Source organism: Eurytemora carolleeae, unplaced genomic scaffold (assembly GCF_000591075.1).
Source record: "Eurytemora carolleeae unplaced genomic scaffold, Eaff_2.0 scaffold306, whole genome shotgun sequence".
Classification (NCBI taxonomy): Eukaryota; Metazoa; Arthropoda; class Copepoda; order Calanoida; family Temoridae; genus Eurytemora; species Eurytemora carolleeae.
In genome coordinates, this window is record NW_019396197.1 from 157,301 (window position 1) to 173,164 (window position 15,864).

Genomic DNA, 15,864 nt, shown 5'->3' on the forward strand with positions numbered 1-15,864 from the left:
TGATATCCGGTCTGTTGGACTAGATAGAGAATACACAGGAAACATTAGCAGGTGGATATCTAGTACTTTGGATTGAATAGTGGATATACAGGCATTATGGTTTCACTATAATACGAGCCTTATAATTTTACTATCATACGGACCTTATAATCTACTATCATATGGGCCTTATAATTTACTATCATAGCAGCCTAATAATTTTACTATCATACATGCCTTATGGTGTTACTATCGTACGAGCCTTATAATTTTACTATCATACATGCCTTATAATTTTACTATCATACATCCCTTATAACTTTCTGTGTAAAAAGATAAAATACATTTTAGTTTATTTCTCTTCTAAGTTTTAGATTTGTAAGGACTGCAGAGATTTCCTTGGTTTATTACTTTAATAAATGGATTTTCACATAATCCAGGATTACTGACAATTTTTCAAATGTCGAGTAATAATTCAAACCTGGAGCTCTAAGCTTTAATAATGTCGGAAAGGTTTTATTTTTCGACTAATTTACTTTTCTAATGCGTCAAGTTTACAAGAGATGGAGCTAGACATATTTGTACGACCTGGAAAAAAATGTAAAATTTACTAATATGGTTTGAGGCATTTTTTAAAAACTAGTTGGTATACTGCATAGCATATTATGCAATTTCCAGGTAGATCAGACTTTAAATCAACTTGACCGACCGTTATAAAAGAGTATGAATTTATACTAGAATAATTCTCTCCCTCCACCCCATTTATTTTCATAACTTTCCGACTCAATTACCCTTCCCCTACACCTCATTTCATACCGATTCACAATCCTTTATTTTCAAATTTAATCAGTTGACAAGTACGTGTCTCCCCTATCTATGCTATGCATGTTTTTTTTTCTTTAATTGATTTAGTTATGTTTGATATTGTTTTGTTTTAGTAACTGTTAAGGACATCACAGAATGTCGAAATATCGAAATATATTTACTGACAAGCGGTCTCCATCGTTTATTTCTAATCTAGTTTGGTTAAACCTTCCACCAACTATATCTAGGATAATTTATTCTTGATTTTGTGCCAGCTTCCATGTAATAAACTCACATTGTAACAATACAATGGAGTGCTAGGTGAAGGGGTTTTCATCTAATGTGTAAAGTTTATTTCTATCTCTTTAGCTAAGGAAATGGGAAATGTTTGCCAAGTTTAAAAACCAGAAACATTCGGAAAACAAACAAACTTTACCCTAATGTGCAAAAATAATAATATATCTTATGTATAATAAAACAAGACATTCGTGTATATGTCACCGATAGCCGGTCAAACGGCTGGATTGATTGGGCTGAAATTTGTTGTGGACACTCTCGTGAGTGGTCAATGGCTGAGGGGCTTTAAGGTTTTTTCAAAATTATTTTTTTTCACGCTTAACGCCGAGCCTTTCAGCTTGTTTGTTTTAAAAAAAAACTTTATCATATATACGAACTTCATGGTAAATTCATGGTAAAGACGTGCTATATAAAGTAATCATGGTGCTGTGATGTTTCATTAAACTTATTTTGAAATCAGTAAGAATTATTGACAGAGCTAAAGCGCTGAAATTTGGAAGAAAGAAAGAAAATTCGTTTAATATTTAAAGTAATATAGTTGAAATTCATACAGTTCGGTTATGTTGGTAAACAGGCAGTAAAATATAATATCTTTACATCCTGATATATGAAGTAAAATGTGAGGAAGAACGTATATAAAAATAAACATAATCTTAGAACCAAAATTCAGTTTGAACTTAAAATGTTGAATAAGAAAAATAGCTTTAAGAAAAAATTCGATCTTTGTTTGTTAAAATAGCCTTTTCAAAATATTTGTATTTCTCAATTCGTAATTTTTATTAACTTTATTCATACTTTGGTTGGGGAAGGGGGGGCGGTAGGTGCTGCCCCCGCCTCCCCCTCCCCAAACTTTGTTCCTGGTCGACTTAAAGCATTATTCTAAGTCTGTTTTGTAATGTTGGTTAAAATTATATAGTAGTCTTTTAAAAATATTTTTCCAGAACTAAAAACAAAAACATGGAACATATTATATATGGTTTTTGTGATTTAACAAAACCAAATTTGAAATAAACAATATCATCATTTTATTTAATTCCAAGTTATTGTATATTATTTTTTAATGTAATTTTACAGTAATCCTAGTTCAAAAACCTGTACAGTGTACACATCCTGAGCTGAAAACTTTAGAATAGGATATCCTTAACCCCGATCGTTAAATTAATCTGGAGATTAATAACATGAGGAGAACAAGTCATATTTAATCTGGAGATTAAGAAAAAGGGGAGATCAAGCATTAATCCCGATATCCACCATTCAAAAGTTCCCAGCTCGGAACGACCACTAGACATAGCATTTATATTGATAAACAATCATGTAATATAAATTACACATATTACTATACAGGGTTACCCACAAAGGATGAGACTTCAGCAGCATTGTACAGAATTTGTACAGTCCTTTTCCTCATAATTATGATTTCCTTTCTTTTCTAAACCATAAAATAAGTTTTAAAAAGACTTTATTCAAAGTAGAAGACTTAATTTTACCTTGGGATCGACATATTAACAGATTTTTAGGTCGTCTTTACAGTCTCATCCTTTGTTGGTAACCCTGTATATAAATCTAAATCATAACATGATTCATTTATTTTAAATATTACATATTAGATATTAGATATTGCAAATAAGTAATCACAACGATACATGACTTTATTATGATAAACCATAAACATATATGCGTTATTTGATTTGAGAATGATTTGATTAGATTGTGAGATAATCAGAAGTTTTTAAAATAATTTAAACTTTTAATAATGTTCAGGGGAGGTATTGGCACCTATTTGATAAAATATTTTTGAAGAATTTTTCCTCTTTATACACACTTTTTAGTTAATATTATTTAGTTCTATTTCATTTACCTTCGGCGTGAACATTTTGTACACAAGTGCGCACCTAAAGATCTTTTAATTATAGGCTTAAATGCAAGCTTAAAAGTCAGAATCTTATTGTTGCTAGGCGCTGCTTGATGCACGCAACTCTGCCCCTTTAGTAAAAGTAAATTCAACCTATATGAAGCATAAAGTCTGACCGCGTCATCCTTGTTGCACCGGCAAGGCTAGGCTAGAGCTAGGTACAGTACAAACCGGGACCGGAAAGGTTGACCCGGCCGGGAAATTCAATTGTACTATGGCTGCCCGTGGATGAAAGGTTTTCATTATTTTATATTTAAGAATCAAATTTCTAATCCAAGTTAATTCTTTTGAAATAATTCTATTCAATAAAATTAAACTACTTTTTCAAGTTCTCTTCCAGATATAGATACACCATTTATATGCGCTACGCTAACAATGTAACTTTTAAATACATTAAAACTAGAAATAATAAATTTTTAGCTAAAATATATGAAAAACAAGGGACTCTGATTTCAATTTCAGGTGACCTTACATTAAATAAGAGAGGTATGTCCGATTTTCTTTTTTTGTCTCTGCAGGTTAAATCAGCAACACAAGTATTGAGAAACAACAATTTAAAAATATGTCATCTGTAAAAACAGAATTTCTCCTTAATCCTTGATCAGACAAAGGAAAGTTTCCATTGTTAATCGAACATGTCACTCTGTATATACAGTGTCTTTCAAGGCCTTCTCAGTGCTATAAAGTTTTTGGACAGAAAATAAGTCCCAAAAACTTTATAGCACGTAGTGCCAAAAGACGTTATTGTTATTTCTTATAAAAACATAAAAGTTAATTTTAAATTCATTTTTATTTCAATTGAAAAATTATTTTTAGAAATATTTAAATATTTTTTAAAGAAAACCAATTGGAAACAATAAAACTTTATAAAAACGGTGCAATAATGATTTTATATTTACTTTTTTACTACAATGTAATAAATAAAGTAGTAAACCCCATATTTGTAAACCTCAGCTCTAGTTGTATCTGTAAGATGCAGACTTAAAAGAAGCTTTTGGAGTCAGGCATTTGTTATATAATATAAAGATGTTATATTTTATATACTTATCATTATAAAAAGATATTATATTTACTTTATTTATATTATTTAGATATTGAGATATTATGTTTAGATACTTTATTTATTATGATATAAAGATATTATATTTACTTTATTTATATTATTTAGATATTAAGATATTATATTTACTTTATTTATATTATTTAGATATTAAGATATTATATTTACTTTATTTATATTATTTAGATATTAAGATATTATGTTTAGATACTTTATTTATTATGATATAAAGATATTATATTTACTTTATTTATATTATTTAGATATTGAGATATTATGTTTAGATACTTTATTTATTATGATATAAAGATATTATATTTACTTTATTTATATTATTTAGATATTAAGATATTATATTTACTTTATTTATATTATTTAGATATTAAGATATTATATTTAGATACTTTATTTAATATGATATAAAGATATTATATTTACTTTATGGCTCTACGGGATCTAGACACACATTATAAACTTAATAGATTTATTATTTACTTCTAGTTTATGTAGAAATTTATATTGTACAGGGTGTCTCACGAACCAGGACAGATGAAAGACGACGTCTAGCTCACCAGCTTGATCTCTGAAATAAATTGCGGCCTTTTTTTCTGTCTTCCCGGTTACAGGAGATATAAAGAATTTAATTAAAGGGAGTGTTCGCGAAACATAAAGGGGGTATGGCATACGGCATACAAATAATCTCTTTTGATCGCTACTAATATTACTTCTATCTGTTGCGTTTATAAGGAGAAAATTGTTTAAACGACTTATACTGAAGAACGTAGCGTCCATACATATTCAGAAAGTTGCAATATACGACTTGTATCGTAAAATAATCAATTTAATTTCAAACAAATCATTCAGATATTACAACCTTAAGTCATCTATTATTTTTCGACGCATTCGTTTATAGTTAATAATTAATGTTTCATAATAGTTGTTGTTTGTTTTATATACAGATGCACTTAAAACAACTTTTTCCGCTAGGTGTCTCTGCCACGTTTAATCATTCAAAGCATCGAGAGCTGAGACATTTGGCTGCCAACTATTTCATTGTTTTAAGTGCATTGTATCCAAAACGAATATTAAATATTAACTATACACAAATGCGTCGAAAAATAATCTATGACTAAAGGTTGTAATATATGAATGTAAGTTGTTTGAAATTAAATTGATTCTTTTTACTATCCGAATCGTATATTGCAATTTTCTGAATTTGTATGGACGCTACATTCTTCAGTATAAGTCGTTTTTAACAATTTCTCCTTAAAGACGCAGAAGTAAGATTAGTAGCGATCAAAAGTGATTATTTTTAGTAATTTTTTTCAATTAATAGATCAAAATAAAAGACTAAAACACCAGTCGCATATTACTGAAAACTTAGAAGATATTAGTTTCCTGGCTGAATCGATGTTTGACCGTTTAATCAAAGCCACAATCGAAACCGTAATAAAAATATATAAAATATAAAGTATAAAATATAAATCAAAATTCAAGAGGGAGAAGTTGAAAACAAAATCAAATAAAATCATAAACTATTTTATTCCTTTGATGATATTTATTTTAAATGAAAAAAATACTAAATTAAAAACTTTAAAATTCTTTTGAAGACAAATAGGAAAATGGCTAAGTCTATTTTTTCATCTTATTTAAAGATACAGTTTTTATTTTTAATGAACTCAATGAAGTCGTATTTTGAGTTTTAAATTAATTCAAGTTTTGATATGAAAGGATTTTTATTTTATTAGACCATAGCTGTCCCGAAATTTCATTTTTATGATTTTTAAATTTTGATATTGGTTTTCAACAGCTTATAGTCTACAACAAGTTACAACAAAATCAAACTTCAGACAGAGAGTATTTAAATCACTCTTTACAAAAACTCTTCCTATTCCCGATGTTCAGTACACTGACCAAAGAAAAAGTGGGGCTCAGCGGAGAGTATTTAGTATTTTTTTCGTTTTCCAATGTCGGTTTGACTGATCTAATACCTCTGTTATAGTTCCACTAGTTATATTTAGGCATCATTGTTATACTTTTTTACTTTTATAAATCCTCTAGTTAGAGCTGGGCATCATTATTATACTGTTATAGTTCCACTAGTTAGAGCTGGGCATCATTATTATACTTTTCTATGTTATAATTCCACTAGTTAGAGCTGGGCATCATTATTATACGTACTTTTCTACTGTTATAATTCCACTAGTTAGAGTTAGGCATCATTATTATACTTTTCTACTGTTATAATTCCACTAGTTAGAGTTGGGCATCATTATTATACATTTCTACTACTAACAATTGCACTAGTTAATTTTATTTATTTAACTTTTTTTTAACATAATTTGTTCGGTTTTTAGGAGACTCAACAAAACGTTTAGCATATTTCAAAATTGTACTATGATGAACATGATTGCAACTTCATAAATTTACTCTGAGGCCTTTTATAGTGGATAAGGTTTCGGGACGGGTTGATGCAATCTAGGACAGGTAATAATACAATACTTGTTTTCTTATGCTTATTTCTCGCCTTGCATTATTTTCTTTAATTAAACCTTGAGAACTTAAGTTGTCAACTATTGGTTTTCCTGACATTTATTTAAAATGGATTGTGGGAAAATTAGTCTTCTTGTCTACTTTGAGACATTTAATCATTTTATTGATGACACTTTTATGCCATAAAAAGTTTCTTTAGAAGATACTTTTTAATTGGCAAATCTTAAAAATGTTTTTATTGAAGAAATCTATTTTTTATTTCATCTCGGGAAGGTTTCATTAAAAGTTTCTATTGAAAGAACAAGATGAATGGAATAAAACAAAATATATTTGAAAAGTTTGATGGATTATATGAAAAAGGAATATTACTTTCTTTCTATGTGTTCTCTAACCATAAAAGAGGGTTAATTGAGATTTTAGAACAAAAAGCGCGTAATTAATTGTATTAATTATTCTTTCATCGTGCAAAGAATTAGTGCAAAGAAGTAAAACAGGTTTTAAAAAGTTGTTTAAACTTTCTATTCTTGACTCAAAATATTTTCAGAACTTTTTAATGTCAACATTTTAAAATTTTAAGATATTTCTGGAAGAAATTAAGAATTGAAATGACATTTCTTTAATCTTAAAAACGAGTAACTATGAGTATGGATGCTAAGCTAACGTTTTCATTTTTTTTAAAAACGATTTTTTAGTTATGAAAACGACAAGGAAAAATCGAAAACGAGAGGATCGTTTTTAAAAACGATCGGTTTAATAAAAAGTTTTTTATTTAAATGGTCGTTTTTAAAACGATCAAAACGATCGTTTTTATAAAACTCGTCGTTTCGTTAACGATCGTTAACATATAATAACGATCGTTTTTGAAAAAGCGATCGTTTTATAAAACCAATAGTTTAAAAAACGGTCGCAAATCGTTTTATAAAAGCGATCGTTTTTAAAAACGATCGTTATTTGTTTTCTGAAAGTTCAAAACGAGTGGGTCGTTTTTAAAAAACTATTGTTTTTTTCCGAAAACCAAACGATCGTTTTTGAAAATGATTGAAACGAGACAAAAAACGATCGTTTAACGATCTTTTTTTGAAAATGATTAACAACCCGAAATAAACCTATTACAGAGCTTGACATATCGATTTGGCTAGCATTGATATCTATATTCTCTTTGGGTAGTTATATTAAATGCTAGCTTCTAATTGGTTTATACAGAGAAAAGAGAAATCAGTGCTATTCAACGCACCACGGACAAATCATGTGCGAGAAGCATTCGGTTTCTTAACTATTTAAATTCAATCGCGTGTTGTTCAATAATTAAACAATCTTAAAACATACGAAGTTGTCTTTTTGTACTATTTCGTTAAAAACGCATATTCCGACAAACAAGAACAAAAGAGAAAAGGCGAATTTTGTTATTAGGTCAAATTGTGATCGAAAGTCGCGGTTCTCTTGGATAAGGACCGAACCGTTTAATCCACGTGCACGGAGACAAATCAAGATGCACATTATTTATATGTTACTTTTAAATGTATATTTTTGTTTTTGTAATTCCTGTATTGTATTCGTAAACACTTCTGTTTGTGCTTGAGTTTCCATTTAGCTGTCAAATATAGGGTTGAGAGTACTTAACCTACTTAAATACTCCTAGCTGTATTATAAACTAGCATGGAAACCCAGATTTGCCTGGAAGCTAAATTTTCCCTACAAAATTCAACCCATGGTTAACTTAAAACGTTCCTGTTGTTCTAAACCGAGTTCCAAGGGTGCCGTGACAAACTCCTGAAAGACAAACTCCTGAAAGACAAACTCCGGAAAGACAAACTCCGGAAAGACAAACTCCTGAAAGACGAACTCCTGACGAGACAAACTCCTGACGAGACAAACTCCTGAAAGACAAACTCCTGAAATTATGAAATTTTTCTCTGAATGAAATTTGATAAAATTCATAAACTTTAGATGAAAAATCCGCAAATATTCTAGAAAAAATTCTCAATCTTTAGTAATTTGAATATGCTTCTAGCAGCAAAGTATTACAATGATCAGAATAACCAGCCAATTTATTATTATTTATTTTTTATTATTTAGGGTTTGGTTAGGTTGAGACACTTTCTGGGCCGAGCGCTGCGGCTAGGACAGGCTAGAGGGCCGAGCGCTGCGGCCATGGGTTAGGTTAAGTGTTGACACTTTCTGGGCCGAGCGCTGCGGCTAGATTAAATATAAATTGTGAAACATTTTTTTAAATTTGATATTATGGAGTTTGTATTTCAGAATTTTTTATTTTCAGGAGTTTGTCTCGTCAGGAGTTTGTCTCGTCAGGAGTTTGTCTTTCAGGAGTTTGTCTTTTCAGGAGTTTGTCTTTCCGGAGTTTGTCTTTCCGGAGTTTGTCTTTCAGGAGTTTGTCTTTCAGGAGTTTGTCACGGCGCCGTTCCAAGATAAAAATCAGGTCATTAGGTCCAGCTCCAGGAGTTCCACTGTTCTGATCGGACTTCCAAACAAACAAACACCAGTACACTTAAAAATGCGGAGATTACCTTTTGGAATTAAAAAAAACTCAAATCTTAAATAAATTTTTTTTGATTAAAACATTTTTTTTTTTAAAAAAAAAATGTCGAAATGATTGCCTTTTAGATATTTGTAATGTATAGCCTATAACCCCCCCCGAGCACCCATTGGTTCCCTGAACAAATTTCAGCCCATTCGGCCCAGCCGTTTGGCCAGCTATAGCTTTAAAATAAATATACATTATACATACAAAAGTTTCCTTCAGGATTAATCTAACTGAGAATTGCCGCAAGTCATGAAACATCAAGTATCGTGAGATTCTGAAATATTTATAATGTTTTAGTTTGAAGCTGATTCTTTAAATATAATATACAAATATATGAGCGAAGAGCTTTATTATATAGAAGACTAGCTGAAGAGCCCGGCGTTGCCCGTGGAAAATGTCAGCCTAATCGGTCAAGCCGTTTGGCCGGCTATACGCAACATATATATGAATGTCTTGTTTTATTATATAGAAGCTTTATGTCAATATAGCGTCACACAAAGCTATCCACAAAAAAGTAAATATCGATTTTCCCGAGCAAATCCAGTAAAGGTAAATCCAAATTAAAATGTTTCCTGAAAAAAATTTCAATTTTAAAATTAATTAGTAATTACAGAATGTTATGAAAATCTGGAGCAGATTTTAGTTTTATGAAACATCCACCAAACCTAGTGTAACCAGTATGAGGTTAAAAGCTTGGAATAAGGATAGTTCCTGGGATGTAATCCCCTCAGTCCTCATACGGACACGGAGCTAAGCTCAGATTTGATAGTTCTATTGATGTAACCCCGTCATTGCTCATAAAAATCTGGAGCTAAGCTCAGATTGAAAGTAGTCTGGCCAATAAGCATGGCAGCATATTAGCTCTTAGTATATAGATATAGGTCTGACGGAAAGTAGGACAGATAATAAACCGCTTCGTTCATGTATAAAGTGTATTCAGATATTTGGTCCGGTAAAATCCAACTACCATTGACCTCAAGTTCAACTTAAACTCAGGAAAATTGGCTGCACCACGAGGTAATAGCAGGAATAGGGTTTGCGAAGGTAAAGGAGTCATTGACGAAGCATTGAAGGATGAAGATTGATTTCACTATATGGGGCGGAAGAAAGACAGAGAGTCCGTCAAAGTTTCTCGACTTTAATCCAATGATTGAAGTATCAGATAATATCTGTTTTTTTATGCTGTAAATATATTTTTTCCTGAACTCTGTACACTTTTCATGTCAGTTCAGGCTTTAACATTTCTTTGACTTTCACCAACTTTAGATTGTAATACTAGTAAAGAAATGAACACTAGTAAAGAAATGAACACTTGCTTGCCCCCCAAGATAAACTTCTCTTCATCTAATACAAGGATCAGAAGATTAGAGTTTGTGATAAGTGTTCATTTTCGTTTAAATATAAAAATTCAATTTTTGCAAGAAAATCCCTGGATTTTCCTAATTATGTTTGTGGATTTGAATTTCCACGAAGAAAGGGCCCAGATTATAAATAGGCTTAGTTTTGAAATATTAAAAGAGACTATTTTGGAGAATATAATTTATTACAATTGCAAACTTTAATGTACTGTTTGTTATTAGTTGTTTCTCGTTTTGTAATCATTTTTTAAATGTTTTTATTTTATATCATCCAATACAAATGCGCAAAACTCTTTTTTTAGGTTTAAAAACAATTTTTTATCTTTTTTTCATCTATTTTTTATTCTGTATCCCCATTTTTTCTATCACTCCATTAAACTTCTCTCTCAATATTTAACAAAACTCTCTTTACCCTTTTCATAAAATCCTACCTATCTATCCATCTAACTACTGCCAAGAAATAAGTAGAAAGGAATCCCAGTTCCACTTCAAGTCACAGAGTTGTAAATAATTCTTTTCAGAAATACCTTGTCAGTGGAGTGGAGGTGGAGTAAAGATGGAGCAAACAGAGGGAGTAAAGGGGGAGTTAAATAGGGGGGGGGAGCTGAGATGAAGTGACAGAGGAAGAAGGGAATAACAAAGGACGTGTACAGTGCACTGTGACTTAATGGTCTGAAGCTTTCAAGCAAAAATCGATGAGAATTTGGCCGATTACTTCTTAAAAACCAAAATAAATTTTTCCATTTTAATAATATTTTGAAAGTAAAAACTTACTCCAATACCTCTGCATATGTGCAGTTTTGCATCAGGTCTGTTCCTTTTCACATTTCTTATCTGCCTCTATATATTTTTACCTAAACCTTTTGATTGGTAGAAAAGGAAGTTCCATCAATCAAGACAAATTTCATCTTCGTCCAACTCTATAAACTACACAGTAAACAAACATTTATTGTACAGGGTTATTCACAAAAGATGAGACTTTATTAATCATATCAATACCTCATTTGACTATTTTTGTTTAATATAAAGGAATTGAGTCTTTGCCACAAACTTTGATTTTCTATTCTCTATATCTTTGAAATCCAATATCGTAAACCTTTGATATTTCAAACTTAAATTATTTTATCGAACAAAAGTCATAGGTTGAAATGTCAAAGGTTTACGACGTCGGAATTCAAAGATATAGGGATTAGAAAATCATAGTTTGTGGCAAAGACTCAATTTCTTTGGGGTCACCATCTTCGCCATCGGAATTTATAGTCGGTTAAAATGTTTCCAGAGTTTGGAACTTTAGAATGATGGATATCGACAGGGGTGGATACAGGATTTAAGTGAGGGGGGGGGGGGGCAAGATTTTAAGGAACAAAAAAAGACTCAAAAAGAGTCAAAATTAATGACTAAAGACTAAAAAACTAGATTTTTAACTTTTCACACATTATAGTTTATTAAGACAGATATTTTTCCTGTTTTGCTAGGGTTTCTTTCCCTTAAGCATGCTATTGAGAAGCTATTCTGAAAATAGAAACAAAAAATTCCATAATCTTTTTTTGGATCACAAAATATGAATTGAATGAATTTGATAAACTTTAGATTTTTTATTAGTTTGGTGAAAGTATTGAAGGAGGAAGAGGAAGAGAAACCGGATGAAATAGAATATTTAGCAGGAAATTCATTTTTCTGCAAACTTATCAAACTTTTCATTGTTTTTCAGAAAAGGGTTTTTAATGAAATGTTTTAATTTAATTTAAACAGCAAGTAATTGGATTCCTTATTTACTGCTGCGTAGCAAGTACGTCAAAAGGTAAGACTTTAGAGTCAATTATTTTAAACTTATTTTAGAATCCTGAGTCCAAATTTAATGTATTTGAGCTGCGTCAAAACCGGTTTCAATTGAGCGCCGGCTTGAATCTTGAAACATTGAATAGAATTTTAAGAGGAACCAACGATATTTGAGCCGCTTCTAAAATTTAAGCCGCGGCTCAAATTCTTTAAATTCTGTTGCGTTTATTAGTTGTGAATCCTTCTTTTTTTGGTTATCTATGACAGTAAGACTTTAGCGCAAAAGTATTTTCTACAAGAAAACTTTAATAATAATCTTGTACATTTTTAAAAATGATTAATTGTTTTTAAATTTTCTTATTAGTCCCTAAAATCACAATGAAACCATCAAATTTGAATTTGATGTCGGACACCCTGTATGTTCGCTATAGCTGGCCAAATGGCTAGACCAAATTAAGGGTCGGAACCCATGGACACCGTACTGTACATATCAGGGGACTCCCGACCGTACTGTACATATCAGGGGACTCCCGACGAATTATAATTACTAAATCAAACGTTTTATTCTACAAATTATATTTCTTCAGGATGTTTCTTATACCACCTCACTCTAACAGTTGCATGATCCAAGCCGGTGCAAAATGTACTGTATATGTATTCATCGTACCGTCAAGTCTGAACTACCCAATGTAAAGTTGACCCAACACGTTTAATGTAACAAATGTGCAACTGTGTGAACAAAAAACTTCAAGGCAATTTTTAGAAATTAAGAAAACTCGTTTTATGATTTTTCCACATTTTCTGTTTCATTTTTTCACCAGAAGAAAAAATGTGCAATTTTCTATTTGAATTGAAATGGTCATTGGTCAAGAAGTTTTAAAAAATGCAATAGTTATACCCAATTTTTTGCAGTATATATGATTTATAAAAGCAAAACTTACTTTTTTTGCAAGTTTGAAATGTCATGATATTTCATTTTGGCATTTAAGTCAGATTCATGTTTCATATAAATGTCCCGAATTATAAAAGTTCAATAATGATGACGTTTAATAACAAACTGCAAAGGTCTCGTCAGCTGTGGGTTTTCCCAAGGTTGTTAATTTGATAAGGTTGTTTACTCTCCAGTTTATATGAGCTGCAATTCATATGGTAAATGTCGTCTCCTTAGGATAGATAGATAAAATCCGTAGATAACGTTACTCTCTCCTCTATAATCAGTACATGGCATATGAGGATTTTTCAAATATACCTGCAATAAAAATGAAAACACTGAAAGATTCCTTAAAATATTGTCATAATTTTGTCTACCCTTTTCAACTCAACAAAGGAATTGAGTCTTTGTCACAAACTCAAATTTTCTAATCCTTATATCTATTGAACTTGATGTTGTAGACTTTTGATATTTCAAACTAAGATAATGTGATACAACAGAATTCATAGTTTGAAATATCTAAGGTCTACGACCTACGATATAAATGGTTAGGTTCTACTTTCGTAGTTGGCCTTAGAAGACATCTTCATCATCAGCCTATGGACGGGTTACTGCAATACATATACATCCCAGTTCTATATTGAATTAAGAATCTGGTAGATTATGGATCTAATAAACCAGGCAAGAAAAATACCAAAGAAGCCACTGAAGGACTTGTCAATTAAGGTTACCTAAAATGATCATCCTAGGTTTGATGGTGACAAAGAAGAAATAGGATTAAATGAATTAATTTAACGGACTGTATAGGAATAGAAAAAATAAGTAAACCTTTCAGAAAAAAATAAAAAATTTAAAAAATAAAAATAAAAATTATATGTTTGCAGCCTGAAGGATTGTCGGTGTCAGAGCAGCGCACCTACACATTGGGGTTCATTAGTAAATTACAAGGTTTCTCACTTAAAAAGGGAGCGCTGGCTCAACAATTGCTGTTTGCGCAGTTTTTTTATTACTGCGCAAACTGTCTATGGGACCAGCGCTCCCTTGAGCACTGGACCCACAAACAAAAAGATAAATTTGTACGCGAAAATTGATTTTAAAAGTAAATTAAAAAGTATTTAAAATTTTATTCAATATAGATCTTTAAAAATTATGAAAATAAATCAATTATATTGTAATTAGAAAATCAGAGTTTGTGTCAAAGACTCAATTCCTTTAGTTCAACTTCACAATTTTGAATATAAACACTATGAAATTAAGGCTGATAATTTTATACTCATCCTCGTGTACTTTAAAGTTTGAGATTTTATGACTTGACAAGGGGGGATCACACTTGACCAATTTCATGTTACTTTAGGCCGTATCTATCTATCTATGGCCAATTTCTTAGAGGTTCTACCATAGGTAGAACCATAGTCACACTTTGGTTACGCTTTACCAGAGCCTGTTTTCTCCATAGAAAGTGGTCGTGTATTTCACGTACTTTGGGGGACGATATGTTGGCCGCTAGATGTCTCATGCTAAATTCTTATCTGATAGATAGATATTTCTCCTTACATTTCACGACCAATATAGGAGACGTCAAGTTGTCGACCAATGTAGTTTATGGAAGGAACGGCCTCAGAGCAGTGTAGATAGATCGATACGACCTATAGTTGTACCTATGGTTAATGAATAAGAAATTGGCCACTAAACTGCTCTGGTAAAGCGTAACCATAGTGTGACTATGGTTCTACCTATGGCAGAACATCTAAGAAATTGGACAACTAAAATCTGATTTTCTGCAATCCCTATTCCGTTGCAACCTTTAAATTCAAATTTAAACTGTGAATTCTGTTGTCATCTATTCAAATTCTTGGAAACAAATAATACAAGCGATGGATAAGACTGTAACGTCTTAAATGGATTAAAAAGTAAAAAAGTTGTTAGTTACAGGGAACAATGGAATATTTGGAAACATACAATGTAAATTCTTTAGTTATCTCTGAAATCTCATCTTATGCAAAAAATAGGAAGTAAAATTTATAATTATAGGAAGTATAACATTTATAACTTTAGGAAGTAACATTTATAATTATATGCACCCAGCGTAAACATAAAAAATTAAAAATGCACCTCCGAACGATTTTACACTATTGCACTCTGTCTGTATATAGCTAGATTTTAAATATTGAACAAATTTGTATAAAATGGAATTATTCAAATTTGTCGTCTAGCAAGTAAGCAATATGTAAATGGTGCTTCAAGCTTGAAATAAACTTTATTTATATAAACATTTATCTTGTATGCACATACACACATTAAATATTCAAATATACACATTATATATCTAAATATAGTATTCCCACATTTATTGCATAATGTGCAATACCTTTCCATCCAAGAAGTGTCAAAACGTTCAGGATATAGTGAAGATATTTGTACAGAAGAACAAACAAACTTGTTTCAATGAACCAATGACAGGGGGATGATAGTTCTCTACCTGTGTACTCAGTTAGCTGTACTGTACACTTACAACTGTTTACTAATATTGATATACTGTAGGTTAGGCTAGAATCAAATTATAATAAACAAATATGCAGTACGCTCTCGGTATAGTTGATGGCCTATATAATTAGTAAAGGATTAGCATCACTTAACACTTTAGCCTCGTTGACCAATAACAATTTACGACTGAGAAAATTCAACCAAGACCCAAAGTTGAAGGAATCAAAC